We start from the raw sequence: 13,917 nt of genomic DNA on the forward strand, positions 1-13,917 counted from the left end.
AGGTATACAAGAAAATTTAAAAAACAAAAGTCTATCTATATATCTTACCTGAAGAATAGGGTGATTGTTGATGTATATAAATTTATGTCTATTTATGTTTTTTTGGGGCAACTTACTGGCTGCATCTTCACGTGACCGAGTATACAAATTTCCCTTGGCAATCAAATCTGCAGAATTAAGTTGTAGGAGCTGATAAAAATAAACAAATTATAAAGACATTAAAAGATAAAATATACATGTAAGCGAATAAGAATTATCTTAACCTGCTGAAACACATACGGATTGATGATACAATTCAGCTTTACACTACTATTGTCTTATTTGTGTAGCATGTTATTGGAAATTAACAACTGGTATAGAAGGAAATAAAATTGCATAACATCCACAGCTATTTGGCAATTTGCAACGATCTCAATCATATAAATCATATGGTTCTTCATTGAGTTCAATTTAGCCCAGTGGCATATTCAAATCAAAGCATGATACTTTAAGGTTGGCAATGTCATAAAACTTATCGAACAAACACTGAAAGGTCAAATGCAAAGTCACATATTGGAGGCCTCTCTTCTATAGTTATGACCATGCTTTGGCCACCTGCATTTGCATTATAGTTATCCGCGATACAAACTTAACAAGTTTTACCACCTCAGTTTTCCAATAAAGGTATTACTTGATCTTGATATATTGGTAGAATCGGTAGATATTATGTATTCTGTACATGTTGCACGACAAACTCTCTTAGCTGATAAAAGGAATTTACCATTCTCAACCAGCATAGTTGCAGATTGCAAGGCAAATAGATGAATTTCAGAAAAACAAATTGTTAAAACAAATCAACCATCTCAATTAGTTTAGCCAGGCAGAAACTATCAATGAAGTGTTCAGAAAGAAGGATTTCAAGGAGATATAAAAAAAAAACAAAAAGGTCCTATGAACTTTTTTATAGCAATGCCCCTAGGAAAGCAACAGAAGCTCAAAAGCTTGATGTTTCAAAAATTCAAACTCAGTACATCAGGAGAACCTAATATTAAATATCTATATATGGCAACATGACTACCAAGACAAATGGAGTAATCCAGGAAGTTGGAACGTAAAATGTCTAGATCTCCTAGGCGCATAATAAAGGAGAAGAATCACACACTGGCTATTAAAATAAAAGGCACACATGTAAGAACTGATGCAATATGGAATCAAAGATGTGATGCGTAAATCTTTTTCAAGAGCGCCAATAAATGGAGGAATTGTGCCCCTGAGCAAATTGCTTGACAAGTCCCTACATTTTTTTACATCAAGCTCAAGAAAATTGATTAAAGAAACAACTATATAACAAAAGAAAACAAGGGAATGCAAAAAAACTACAAGATGGTAAGGTGCACAAGTTCTCCAATCTCGGGTGGAATGTTCCCTTGAAGGTAATTAGCTCTCAGATACCTTGAAAAATAAGTAATGTGACAACTTCATGCAACAATATATAGTAAATTCTCATTGCCAATAACTATAATCGATAAAAAAATATATATAAAAATAGAAGAAAACACATACAATGCTCTTAGCTCAGTGCAGTTCTTTATGGAATAGGACGGTGCAAGTGGTTTTGGTGCAAAGCCCTGCCACAATGATAATTTCATCCTTGAAAGAATTCCATCACTATAGCTACTTAAGATTAGAAATTTCATCTTCAGTACTATCTCAAATCTAGATCAAACACTAGCAAGAGAAATGTAATTAAGAAAGAGTATATTGAATAGAATAATTTAAAAATTAATATGGTGATCTCTACCAAATGGTAGTTCACAGTCTCCTTGTTTGGGATTTCATATTTCATATTACATCGTTTCATGTTTGTTTTTTTTTTGTTAGAATCACCATGCATTCGAAGGTGTTCTAGTAGGAAAAAAGGAGCTAAAAGAAAAATGTGCTTACAATCTTTGAAGCCTCCAAATCCGGCCAATGCTCAAGGAGATGATGCCACCGAGCTGCATATAAGGAAAGTCACTGCAATGGAAATAGGAATTGGTAAGGCAAGCTTCCAAAAGCTAAAATACTAATACAGATAAAAGAAAAAACATCCATGAATAATACATCCATATTAAAAAATACATCCATGAACAGGAATAAAAAATTGGAACAAGAATAATATAATTCAGTCATGGTTGTTAATCACAATTTGTCTCACAAATTTCTGATGCTCCAGCCCATAATGGTCCAAACAAATCTGGAAACAAAGTAGGAACTAAATTGAGTAGAGATCTCATGATCACTATGATCCAACCCTATGCTCATTCACCAATCCTACTTAAGATCTAAGTCTTGAAAGCCTCCACTTAATAAAATATATAATTACAGTATTGCTAACTTCAGAGTAGATCATTTCGTACCATGTCACCTAAGAAAATTTTTTATATATGATAACCAATTTTAACTTCAGAGTATAAGAAGTGTTACTAACTTTTGTAATCATCATCCATCTTAGAGGAGTACCATATAAAAATGCAACTCTTGCTAGTTATAATGCATTGTTCATATATCTCCTACATGAATAATATTAGTCATCCTTAGCCATAATAATGTCAAGTTTGAAATTCACCTAACAAAACTAGATATTGAAAGATAATCCATATGATAAAATCACAAATACCAAATATAATTTTCCAAGAAATATTTTGTTAAGCATTAGGATCTTAAGATCCTATGACTCCACAATATTTCTAGATAGGATCTTAATCCAAAACAAACAAATATGTTAAGAGATGCATCTTACAGTGTCATATTAGATATAAATTTTTGCAATGATACTAGATTACCTGTCAAGTGTGGCACTTATGACGAATGTCTGACCAGCTAAACAGCCAGGAGCACCTTCTGGAACTTCCTACTCAACCAGAGAAACAAGACTAAAGCATGGAAACTAGATATATTTATTAAAGTGAATAATATCATTATTTACAAATTACCTTCTCTCGTTTGTGTGGAGGATCATTCCTCTCTCCAAAATTCATAAACCCACCTCTACCAGCTCCTCTCCCTCTCCCTGCGGCCATAGATCCAGAACCTCTTCCACCTTTGCCCCTTCCACCAGCTTTAATACGAGTTTCGGGATCAGTATCATTTATCTCATCATCAAGGTTTTCACCAACTTTATGAGAATTCTTAGTCATCTTAGTTACTGAGCTATTCTTCATTTTCTTGTCTAGTTTAGGTGATTTCTTAACATTACTAGATGGCATGAAGTCATCATTGTCATCATCAACTGTCTTAGACCTCTTTGGCAATGTAGGTTTAGAGTCCTCTGTAATATCCTCACTAGATTTTTGGGGCTTCCTTTTTGATGGTGTTTTGGCTGCTACTTTTTCTTCTTTTATAATTGTCTGAGGGTTCACTTCCTTAGAAGAAGGTGCAAAATATTTGCTAGTTTTTCTTCTCTCTGAATTTTCTTGAGTTGCCTGGACCGGATTCTTCAATAACAAAAATAAAACAATTTAATTGCTCATTCAGTTGTAAAAAATTCTAAAATGATCTTCCAGTGTACAAGCATAATGGCAAAGGAAATCAAACATATAGATTAGTTACACTAGTTTGCTATGTGTTAAGAACAGTAAATAAACAGTAAATTAGTATGGAATACTTCAATGACCCTATATCTACTCCTAAAATATTTCATTAATAAATTAAAATAAATCTCTAAATCCCGAATGGTGCAGCGCCTTGCATCAAACTAGATAAAGAAAATTGATGCTTTGACCTGAACTTTTTTCCTTATTAACCCTTCCAATGGCAGCAAAGCCGATTAATAAGAGTAAGGGAAAAAATAAAGGTGAATTACCGATTTCTCTGTATTTGGAGAATTAAGTGTTTTTGACTACCCATAGCAGGCTTTGATGATGTTGTAGCCCCTTTGTCATGTTGCTTCATGAACCATTTCCTTATATCGGACAACTTCATGGATCAAAGAAGAAAATTTAAGGCAGAATGTCAAACAAGTGATAATTAATGTCACCATGTCACCAGGGCATTAGAAGAAGATAAAGGAATAGAAAAACTAAAAACTTGGCTGACCATTTCTTTATCAAGGATGCAATCACCAATTCCCAAAGGCCTGAAACCATCAAGTTAAGAGAACTCATCTAACGTTGAAAACAAAAACCCCAAACGAAAAATAATAATAATAACAAAAATAAAACTAACAAGGGCGGACCTCTAAAGATCAGACCTTTAACACGAATATGACCCTGGTTTGAAACCATCAATGGCATCGACAAGTGGATGTTGCTGCTTTAACAGTTTCTTCATGTCTTCAACTGGACACCTTCTCCCAATCCTTAACACTTCTCCGAGGATGTCAATCAGGAGCGAGTCTCATCTAGCGCTGATCCTAGGTCGTCGCCTTGGTCCCCGACGCCGTCCTCCGCGGTTGGATCCGGCCGCCGGGGGGGGCATGCATCCTGGCCTCCGTCGCGCACGCTCCCATGATTCGGACCTTCACTGTCGCCCTGCGATCGCTCTTCCCGACTGCTGCTGCTCTTGCTCGGCTCCGGTGAGCGAGAGATTGTGAGAAAAGAGGGACGGAAATGCTTAGGGATCGAGAAGCTAAAGGGGGGAATGTGGCAGCAAACAAATTTCGGGGAGAGGGAAAGAAAAAACGCGGCGGTAAAAATTTTGTTGTCGCACATAATCCTAAAAAAAGAGCACATAAACAACAGTTTTCAAAAACCGTTGTTGTAACCTTTAAAAACCGTTGTCGTAGCCCCCAAAAAGTATAAATAGACAATGGTTTTTAAAAACCGTTGTCGTAGGCCAAAAAAACTGCTAAAAGATAACGGTTTTTGTTAAAACCGTTGTTAAAAGGTAAAACAACAACGATTTGGCATAAAACCGTTGTCGTTTGAGTGTTGTTAAATGAGGATTTTCTTGTAGTGTAAGAATTATCATGTAAACCCTACAGGTGGACTTAGTCTGATATGATAATAAAGTTGAGTGGTACTACTCTTGGAGTCAAATGTTAATTAAATAAGTTGTTAGTAACTCATTTAATTAACGGACATACGATATCTTAAACACAGGGAGATTAACGCACTTATGATAAGTAGGAGCTCATATTGTAATATGGGATTGGTGCGGTAGTTCAATAATGATTATTTAGTGGTATGAGTTATTATTGATAAACTTGAGTTTAGTGTTTGGATCGAACATAGGAATCTCAAGTCCATCAGGAGGTCAAAACCAATTCCTCCTCTCGGTCCCTGTTGTAGCCTCTTTATATATAAAGTCTCACATCCACCTAAGCCCTGCTTCTTACCCAAGCAAGGGGCCGGCCAAGCCTTGCTTGTTGCCCAAGCATAGGGTCGACCAAGCCTTGCTTGGTGCCCAAGATAAGGGTCGGCCAAGGCTTTCTTGGTGCCCAAGCAAGGGGCCGACCACAATAGGAATAAAAGGGAGATTTTATTTAAAACATAATTTTGTTAAAAATTTTCCTTTTATAGCTATTTACAATGGTTTAAAAGAGAAATTTTAATTTTGTTAAAATATTTCCTTTTTTATAACCATCCACAATAGAAATAAAAGGGAAATTTTATTTAAAACAGAATTTTATTAAAATCTTTCCTTTTTAGCTGCCAGCAAAGATTATAAAAGAAGAGATGGTGGTGCCCAAAAACTAACCTAAGAATCCTCTTCTATTCTCTTGTGGTCGGCGCCCCTCCTCTCTTATTTTCCCCTTGCTTCTTTCCCTATGTCCGGCGGCATCTTTCCATTCCTCTTCATTAGGGCCGACGCCCCTTTGGAGAAGAGTTTACTTTGTGGCCAGTTGCTTGGAGGAGAAGAAGAAGAGAATGAAGCATCCTATTCTAGTATCTCTTGGTGGCCGAAAGATTGGAAACAAGAAGAAGGAGTCGGGTGGTTTTGTAGATCGTCGCTCACACGACGTCCAAGAGGAGGAGAGAAATACAGCAGAAGATCAAGAGATCTTAGCATACGAGGAAAGGTACAACTAATATTATTCCGCAGCGCAATTAGTTTATTTTTCTTCGTATGGATCCTGAACAACAATACAAGAGGCCAACGATCTTGTGCTTTGATCAAGGTGCACTTTGATCAATCAAGAACTTGCTTGATTGATCAAACACATGTCTGATCGAGCATATGGATTATTAGAAAAGGTTTTGTGCTCGTATAAATTTTTGTACAGAGAATTTACACAGAACAGAATTCCCAATGCCAACAATGTTCTCAATAACCGTTCACAGTAAGTATGGATTTGACAACTGCTAACACAGTCGACTGCCCTTTGTACGCATTTAACTGATCGTTTGAAATTCAAATCACATGGTTATTGTCGCTGCTTAAACGTCAACACTGTTGGAAACAGAAATTATGGGAGAAGAAAAAAGAATTACAAGAGGAAAAATGTGGAATAGGAGAAATAACTCTATGTGGAAGAGGAGTAGAAGAAAATAGAAAACTCAACTTGTTCATTCATGAAAAAGAAGTACATATTTATAGGCTTATTGGATAAGCACTAATATGAGATAATCATGATATTTAAAAAATAAATAAATAAATTCTATCTCCACGAACTCTTATCAATTCATCAAGTTCTATCTCTATCCTATCCCTAGTCAAGACTTGCCACATCACCATTTTATCTCCATAAAATTTTATCAACAAAAAAACAAGTTTAATTTTCAACACCCCCTCTTAAACTTGATTTTGTGACTCCAAGCAAATATCGCATTTTGATGAAGTCTTCAAATTTGAGTGGCTTGGTAAAAATATCAGCAACTTGATCTTGAGATTTTATGTATTCCACTTGCACCTCTTTTCTTGTAATACATTCTCTGATATAGTGAAAGCGCGTATCGATGTGCTTGCTTCTATCATGGAAGACTGGATTTTTTGCTAGTGCTATTGTAGACTTGTTATCAACTCGTATCTTGGTTGCCTCTTCTTGTGGTAAACTTAACTCATTCAATAAATTTCTGAGCCAAACAGCATGACAAACACATGAAGTCGCAGCCACATACTCTGCTTCACAAGTAGAAAGTGTGACAATAGGCTGCTTTTTCGACATCCAAGTAAAGGCTGTATCTCCCATAAAGAACACAAATCCTGTAGTGCTCTTTCTATCATCTATATCTCCACCCCAATCACTGTCACTATATCCTTCAAGTTTGAAGTGGTTAGATGTTGAATAAAATAATCCAAAATCTATCGTACCTTTGATATAGCGCAAAATTCTCTTAGCGATCTTAAGGTGGGTAGTAGTTGGATCTTCCATGTAGCGACTAACAAGTCCAACAGCATAAAGAATATCAGGCCTTGTGCACATCAAGTATCGTAAACTTCCAACCAAACTCTTAAAAAATGTTGGATCAACTTTTTCTTCTTCATCATGCTTTGATAGCTTGACTCCACATTCTACTAGGGTATTTATAGACTTACTATTATCCATCCTGAACTTCTTTAATATCTCTCTTGCATAACCTGCTTGTGAGATGAAGCTTCCATCTTCCCTTTGGTTCACTTCAATGCCCAGATAGTATGCCATGAGCCCAATATCAGTCATTTCAAACTCTTTAGTCATCACTTCTTTAAATTCTCCAAACATACTTGGATTGCTTCCTGTGAAGATCAAGTCATCGACATATAGGCATACAATTAAAACATCTTTATCCTTACTCTGAATGTATAATGCATGTTCATAAGGACATTTGATGAAGCCTTTCTCTTGCAGGTGCTTGTCTATTCGGCTATTCCATGCCCTTGGTGCTTGCTTCAGCCCGTAGAGAGCCTTCTTCAATTTTAGAACTCTGTCTACTTGTCCTTTAACTTCATAACCTAATGGTTGCTGAATATAGACTTCTTCTTCAAGAACTCCATTTAAAAAAGCAGATTTTACATCCATTTGATGTATTTTCCACTTATTTTGAGCTGCTAAAGCAATGATTAGTCTGATAGTTTCTAATCGAGCAACGGGAGCGAATACCTCATCATAATCAATGCCAGATCTTTGACTGTAGCCTTTTGCCACCAATCTTGCTTTATATCTTTCAACTTCTCCTTTGGCATTCTTCTTTATTTAGTACACCCACTTCACACCAATCGCCTTATGTCCTTTAGGAAGTGTTGTTAACTCCCATGTGTCATTCTTCTCTATCGCCTTGATTTCTTCATCCATTGCATCTTTCCACCTTTTGCTTTTTATAGCTTCTTGGAAATCTATAGGCTCGCAATCCGCAAAGAGACAAAATAGAGTAAGATTATCTTGATTTTCAGTTACCTCATAAATTTCCCGTAAGCTTCTAAAGCGTGGTACTCTTTCACTTGAAGTTGATGCAGATAAATTCTCTTGAGTACTTGATGTTGGTGTTACTAGTGGAGTAGTAGGCTCCTCTCTTGTTTGCTCTACCCTTGGTTGATCCACCCTTAGTTGCTCCACATCTTCTTCTTCAAAGCACGGGAAAAAGTTATAATCTTCATTTCGAGATTCCCAATTCCATTCTTCTTCTTCATTAAATATGACATCTCGGCTGATGATTGTCTTCCCAGTATCTGGATTGTATAGCTTATACCCTTTTGAGTTAGCATCATAACCAATAAAAATAAACTTCTTACTTTTATCATCCAATTTGCTTCTTGATTGATCAGGCACATGAACGTGAGCTATACTTCCAAAAACTTTTAGATGAGAAATCCCAGGCTTCCTTCCGCTCCATGCTTCTTGTGGTGTCTTGCCCCACACACTCCTTGTTGGTGATCGGTTGGATAAGTATACTGTGTTTGGATCGTTCGTACTCGGCTAGAGAGGGGGGGTGTGAATAGCCGCCCCAAATTCTCGCGTTCTTCCTACAGTTAGGGTTAGTCGCAGCGGAAATACAAGGAAGAAACTAAGGAGAATAAAAACAAACCGATGTAACGAAGTTCGGAGATGAACTCCTACTCCTCGGCGTGTCCGTAAGGTGGACGAGTCCAGTCAATCCGTCGATGGATGAGTCCCCGGAGAACCGGCTAATACTATATACTCCTTCTGGGTGGAGAAACCTCGCCATAATGTTTCTTGCACAAACAAGATAGGAGTACAACAGATACAAGAAAGCAAAAGACAATATGAAACACTTGCTTGCCTTTCTTGTTGACTGGAGTGATGAAGCAGCAACTTCACACAAAACTGTCGGAGAAGCTCACGCGAAGCTTCACCAGCGGGAGCTCAGCAAAGCTCGAGAGCAGCAGAAGAAGCTCTAGAGCACAAGAACGAAGTTCTAAGGAGGAAGCGATGCGAGCAACGAAACCCTGGCGTCTTTTATACCGCGAAGAAAAACACGAAGGAATCTAGCCGCGGTTGCGTCGTTAGTTCCCGATCGGTCCACGCATCGATCAGAGTGTGCTGATCGGTCCACGCACGATCAGCGCTTTCTCGAACTCCGCTAGCTATCGATCGTGCTCGACGGTCTGGCCGCCGATCGGTATGGCCCGATCGGTCTCGCCGATCGAGGCTTATTGAGTTCTCGCACTCCTCAAGATCGTTACTGATCGGTCGGCGGACCGATCAGATATCGCTGATCGGTCCCCGCACCGACCGGTAAGCTCACGAATCGGCGTGCCTTTTTATTATCCGATCGGTCACCGCACCGATCAAATACAGCGTATCACTGGATCGGTCTGGTGACCGATCCAGAGCTTGGTTTTTGCCCAAACCAAGTCCCAAGTCTCCCAAACCAACATCCGGTCAACCTTGACCTGTTGGTACATCATGCTTAGCATCCGGTCACTCCCTTGACCTGCTAAGACTCCCTACCAAGTGTCCGGTCAATCCCTTTGACCCACTTGAACTTTCCTCTTTGTGTCAAGTATCCTGTCACTCCCTTGACCTACTTGACCTTCTCAACACCAGATGTCCGATCACCCTTAATCCATCTGGATTTTCCCTTGCCCGGCTTCACTCACCAGGACTTTCCCACTGCCTGGCTTCACTCACCAGGACTTTCCCTTTCACCTAGCTTCACTCACTAGGATTTTCACCTGGCTTCACTCACCAGGATTTCCAAACTGCCTAGCTTCCCTCACTAGGTCTTTCCCATGCCTGGCTTCACTCACCAGGACTTTCTCCAACTGCCTGGCTTCACTTACCAGGACTTTCCCTCGCGCCAAACTCCCTGTTTGGACTTTCCCCGTGCCAAGTCTCCATACTTGGACTTTCCGCGTGCCAAGCTACCTGCTTGGACTTTTTCCCGTGCCAAGTCTCCGTACTTGGACTTTTCCAGTGCCAAATCTCCATACTTGGACTTTTCGCGTGCCAAGCTCCCTGCTTGGACTTTTCCCCGTGCCAAGTCTCCGTACTTGGCCTTTTCCAGTGCCAAGTCTCCATACTTGGACTTTTCGCGTGCCAAGCTCCCTGCTTGGACTTTTCCCGAATCAGGTCAACCAGGTCAACCTTGACCTAAGGTTGCACCTACAATCTCCCAAACACCTATTCTTGTCAAACATCAAGAATACAACTCTCTTCTCGTCAAATATCGTCAAACATCAAAACACAACTCGAGTCGGTCAACTCGAGTCAGGTCAACCAAGTCAACCTTGACCTAAGGTTACACCAACAATCTCCCCCTTTTTGATGTTTGACAAAATCCAAAATCAAGTTATGTTAACCCGATAACCTAACTTAGGTTTTCCAATGTTCTTCCTTGAACATTCTTCCAAAACCTACACTCTCCCCCTTGGGACATCTCTCCCCCTTTTTGACACACATCAAAAAGAGGGAATCAAGGTTAAGAGTTTCTTCCTAATGAAAGTCTCATACCTTTCATTGAAACTCTTAATTTCCCCCTTGATACTAAACACAACAATCAACTTAGTGATAATCCCATATCACTCAAGTCTTTAGGAGTAAAAACTCCCCCTAAAAGTTAACTCCCCCTTGACTAATAGGTAAAACTCCCCCTAAAGGTCAACTCCCCCTTGACCATTGCACCAACAATGTCTTGGAGAGTTTCAAACCTTTAGAAATCCAAAACACCACCTTCCCGAGCTGAAATTTCAGACAACCAGTCGAAATTCAGCAAATTCAGCACGCCTGATCGGTCACCGGACCGATCAGGACCCCTCTTGATCGGTCCCCAGACCGATCCAGCCTTCCCTGGATCGGTCCAGTGACCGATCCAGCCTTGGACAGATTCGAGTTCTGATTTCCTTCTCCCGAAATTCAGAAACTCACAACAAATTCCAGAAAATTCTAAAAATTATAAAATTTTGAGAATATATTCCTCATAACATATACTATCAAGGAAAAATATTTTTCTATGAAAATAACTTCCATTTTTCAATCTTGATACAAAGTTCAAAAGACTTTGAAATAGTTCAAAGTTTCAAAAACTTTGTATCACTTTGTTCAATGATGAATGCTATCACTAGAAAAGCTTTATCAAGGTTTTTCAAATCAATTTCAAAATGATTTTAAACCTTTTAATTTAGGACCATAATCTTAGGGCTAAATGTACATGACTTGTACATAAGCTTTCCCTATGATCCCCCAATTTTGAATTAGGTTCATCTAGGTACAAGAACTATGCACCTTGATCCTAACTCATCATCCTAATATCTCACACACATCTAAGGTGTATCAAACACATTCAAGTCAATTTTGATGTGAGATATGAGTTTAGGTCAACTTAGGCTAAGTTCTCATGCATTTTCTAAACACCAATTTGATCTCAATATCAAAATGTGCTTTTATCCTTAAATCAATTTCATTGATTATTAATGCAAGAGATGATGACATGGCATGAAATAATATCATAAATGAAAACATGTGCCAATGTCATGATGTCATGGCATAAAGTATGAAACTTAACTAAAGCATGACATATAAAGAATCTAAGCTTTATCATGACATATCAAATGATAAAATTAAACATGATGTCATGACATGTGAGGGCAAATAATCATGGCAAGATTTAGCATGAATAAGACATACCTAGATTACCTATCTAAGTATCCTTAGCCTTAGCTAATACTTAAGCTTTAACCCTTGATTGCCCTAATATGCCAAAATCCTAATTTTGACACTTCTTGAACTCTAGATTCATTCATGCCACTTAAAGATCAAATTTATCCTCAAATCTTGGCATGTTTCATTTTTCCTCAAGAGTTCTCTAGATTTACCCAAATTGTGCCAATTGAAATTAACATCATCATTTTCCATGAAGGCACATTTTACTCTTCCAAGGAGTAAATATTCCATTTCATTTTCAAAGGTTCCCAAAAACCTTGAAAATGCTCCTTGAGTGTCAATTTCCTCAAAGTTGGGTTAACTACCCTTCTAATCGGAGTTGACACTCTCTAACCCATTTATGGGGTAGAGAAGATGCTCCAAGGAACCCAATACCTATTTGAGCTCATTGGGTTCACTAAATATTCACTAGGGATAACTTCCCTAGCAACCCTCCTAATGACCCTCTTAGGCTTTAAAGCCTTGGCTATTTGGGACTCATCAAGATCAACTCTAGGGGTGACTCCCCTTGTGACCTTGGTGTTGGTCTTCCTAGCCCTAGGTTTTGTTCCATAATCGAATGGAACATTATGATAGGTGGGCTTGACCATTTGGGACTTAGGTTTGTGACCCAAACCTTTCTTATCCTTGGATTTGGGTTTTTGACCCCTAGACCCTAGAGTCAAATCCTTAAGAGCCTTTTCTAGAGAGTCAAGTCTTGACCTCAAGACTTGATTTTCTTTCTCTAATACCTCAAGTTTTGATTTATCATTTTTCTTTGAGGTATTCCTAGGCATGTGTCTAGATGATTTGGGATTTCTATCTCGATTTTCCTTAGCCTTAGATGAGTTAATTCTAGGGTTAGCATTTCTAGAATTGTTCTTATCTAGGCTAACATGCTTGGCTCCTAAGCACATGTATCGATTTCTAGTGTTAACATGCTTATCATTATTGACAATGGCAATAAGACTACTAGCATGCATCCTACTAGAATTGCAAGAATGAGCTTTAAATGTTAACTTATGGTTTGCCTTAGCTCCCCCTTTACATGTATTTGGCCTCTTGTCCTTGTGAGGTTGCCTCCCCCTTGGACATTGACTCCTATAGTGTCCCCGTTGCTTGCATTGGAAGCACACCACGTGCTTCTTGCTCTTGCATGTCGGGACTCCGGCTTCCTTGACCTTTGGTGCCAGTGGAGTCTTTCTAACCCTCTTTGGACACTTACTCTTGTAGTGCCCAAACTTCCTACACTCAAAACACATTATGTGTAATTTGCTTGAAATCATAGTGTTTGAGTTACCTAGGGTTGTGGATGTAGATGAGCCTTCTTCTTCATCCCTTCCGGAGGTAGATGCCTCTTCTTGCTCCGATCTTGAACAAGAGCTCTCCTCCTATTCTTCCTTGGATGTTGAGTAGCCCTCAACTCCCAATTCGCTTCCTCCATGATGTGAGCTACTTGGCTCACTAGGCTCCTCTTCATGGAATTTTGCTAAATTGTTCCACAATTCCTTGGCATTGTTGTACCTATCTATCTTGCACAAAATATTATTAGGTAAAGAAAATTCAATAATTTTTGTTACCTCGTCATTGATTTCGGATTGTCGGATTTGCTCTTTCGTCCACTCCTTCTTCTTGATAGGTTTTCCTTCCTCATCCATCGGAGGGGAAAACCCTTCTTGTACACAAAACCAATTTAACATATTAGTCCTAAGAAAATACATCATCCTTACCTTCCAATATGTGAAGTTGTCGTGAGACTCGTAGAAGGGTTGAATCGTGACATCTTCTCCATAGAGATCCATCTCTAGCCCGTGCTCCCCCGGGTGTTGATCCGTCGAAGAGCGGCCTCGCTCTGATACCACTTGTTAGGATCGTTCGTACTCGGCTAGAGAGGGGGGGTGTGAATAGCCGCCCCAAATTCTCGCGTTCTTCCTACA

The 13,917-nt window shown here is 38.9% G+C and overlaps 1 long non-coding RNA gene across 1 annotated transcript; it reads right to left on the reverse strand.

The window, feature by feature from the left end:
* Positions 1–1,246: 1,246 nt before the first annotated feature.
* LOC122049047 lies at positions 1,247–1,563 on the reverse strand. The gene is made up of 3 exons (XR_006130793.1): positions 1,543–1,563; positions 1,360–1,431; positions 1,247–1,273 (listed from the first exon to the last, which is right to left on the reverse strand). It is a non-coding gene; the product is annotated as an uncharacterized LOC122049047 (long non-coding RNA).
* Between the last annotated feature and the right edge of the window lie 12,354 nt (positions 1,564–13,917).

This window comes from Zingiber officinale, chromosome 2B (genome assembly GCF_018446385.1).
Source record: "Zingiber officinale cultivar Zhangliang chromosome 2B, Zo_v1.1, whole genome shotgun sequence".
Lineage (NCBI taxonomy): Eukaryota > Viridiplantae > Streptophyta > Magnoliopsida > Zingiberales > Zingiberaceae > Zingiber > Zingiber officinale.